The sequence below is a fragment of the Lutra lutra genome, chromosome 12 (genome assembly GCF_902655055.1).
Source record: "Lutra lutra chromosome 12, mLutLut1.2, whole genome shotgun sequence".
In the NCBI taxonomy this organism is placed as follows: domain Eukaryota; kingdom Metazoa; phylum Chordata; class Mammalia; order Carnivora; family Mustelidae; genus Lutra; species Lutra lutra.
Window position 1 is genome coordinate 44,488,500 of NC_062289.1, and position 2,294 is coordinate 44,490,793.

Sequence of the window (2,294 nt, forward strand, 5' to 3'; positions counted from 1 at the left end):
AGTCAGTGGTTATTTTTCATACACAGAAATCAAACATCTCTTTATAGTCTGCCTTAGCTAAGTAGCTAAAGCATATAGTCAGTACAGAATGATGTCACTTCAAAAGAGAGTATCAGTGGTCTGATGAGGGCCACATGGCTCTCTATCCAAGGTGTCATTATATTATTACTATAGCCCCATAATATACCTCCCTATTCTGTTCAGCACTTCATAGACTTGAAAAGGCTGACTCATGCTAATCAAAATGACAGGACACTGAAGTATATAAACCATATGGAAAACTTAAAATGGGGATATACTTTTCTCATGATGGAGAGGAATACATCTACCAGCTTCCCTGAGAAGTGGACCTAACTAGAGCTGCCTAGTGAGTGGAGTGAAAAGGCAGCCTTAAGGCATATTTCAACAAAGCTATTCTTAACCTGTTGAACCATCCATCATTACAGATTACTAGGAGAACCAAAAAGTAGGTTTTATTTTGGGACTGGATAAAGTCAATGTTAGGCTCTTCACCCTCCTGCCCTATTCTGGAGACTGACTGTTCCCCTTTTGTACATTTTTTTTTTCTCCAAATGGGATACAGTTGTATTCCTGCCTTAAAAATCATAAGCCTCTTACAAATCTGCTTTCCTTCTATTGTATTCAGGTCTCTAGCTTCCTGAGATACAAATTTAGAGAACCTCCTGAGGGTACTACTACAAAGCCGATCTTGTTTATTGTTTATAAGCTTATTCAGTTCCTGGGTGGGTAACTGATCTTGATGTCTCCATAGTCCACCAACATATAATTAAATACTAAAGTATTTATTTGCAGGTTGACAAAACACATATACTTTCTAACCAACTTCTTTAGTGTTTTGTAAAATAGAAAAATGAAAGTATTTGATGCAAATACTCTATAGTAGTGAATCTGGAAAATATAGAAGCTCAGCTATAATTCTGTGGATCATTAGTCATCAATGAAATAAACTTGTTTTGTGGAAATTCCTCCAGTGTATCCCGACTGCTAATTATGCAATAGAAATCTGACAAGAAATTCATTGTCTTATGAAATAGTCTAACATATTTTGAGACTCTAAAAGTGTTAGAAAATCCTTTCTTATTGAGGTTATTGGGTAAAAGCTTTAGATTCACTTATTAGGGTAGTTTTCCATGACTCTTGTAGGAGAGAATTTTCCTCTGCCCTTCAAGATTCTTCTAGCTAGACTAAGAATCATACTGACAGGGACGCCTGGGTGGCTCAGTTGGTTGGACGACTGCCTTCGGCTCAGGTCATGATCCTGGAGTCCCGGGATCGAGTCCCGCATTGGGCTCCCGGCTCCGTGGGGAGTCTGCTTCTCTCTCTGACCTTCTCCTCGCTCATGCTCTCTCTCAGTGTCTCTCTCTCAAATAAATAAATAAAATCTTAAAAAAAAAAAAAGAATCATACTGACATAAGACAGACTAATAGTAGAAAATAAAAATTTTGTACATCTCTACACAGACATGGACATTCCAAAGACAGACAAAATGAGGTATGTTACTTTAAAGAGAATAGGATTTTTTGCTGTCTTCAATCTCTGCACCTTTCACAAAACTTCAAATAGTGCTATGTTGTGACAAAGCATCCAGAAGTTTACAACCTCTGTGTTCTGTAGGAGCCACTATGAGGAGGTCCCAAGGAAGAATTTGCCATTTTCAGTGGAAAACGAGTGGTGGTTACTAATTATGATGGCTGTGTACTTTGGATCTGGATTTGCCATACCCTTTTATAGTAAGACACCAACTGCTTAAGAAATAAAGGTGTTTTAATTCATTAAACAGATGTGAGAAAGAGCATTTTAAGAGGGGTGATCTCTTTAGAAAATGGACCAAACTCTTGAATTCATACTAGATATGTTTGTAGATAAAGGCATGAATCCTTAATGTCTCTCTCTTAAACATGGAATGTAGTTTACTTTTTTACTTGGGAAATATTCCAGTATTTGGTCAAAATGTGTGTGTGATTTAGCTTATTTCTTGGTTTTAAATTTTGAGATTTTTATTTAATTTTTGATTATTAGGTCAGAATTTGTTGGTAATATGTTATATTAAAAAATGCAAATTGGGAACGCCTGGGTGGCTCAGTTGGTTAAGCAGCTGCCTTCGGCTCAGGTCATGATCCCAGCATCCTGGGATCGAGTCCCGCATCGGGCTCCTTGCTTGGCGGGGAGCCTGCTTCTCCCTCTGCCTCTGCCTGCCATTCTGTCCGCCTGTGCTCGCTCTCTCTCCCTCTCTCTCTGACAAATAAATTAAAAAAAAAAAATCTTTAAAAAA

General features: G+C 37.9%; 1 pseudogene; it reads left to right on the plus strand.

Moving 5' to 3' along the window:
* The first annotated feature begins 1,589 nt into the window (after nucleotides 1-1,589).
* Nucleotides 1,590-1,779, plus strand: LOC125082716 (cytochrome c oxidase subunit 7C, mitochondrial-like; annotated as a pseudogene).
* The last annotated feature ends 515 nt before the right edge of the window (nucleotides 1,780-2,294 follow it).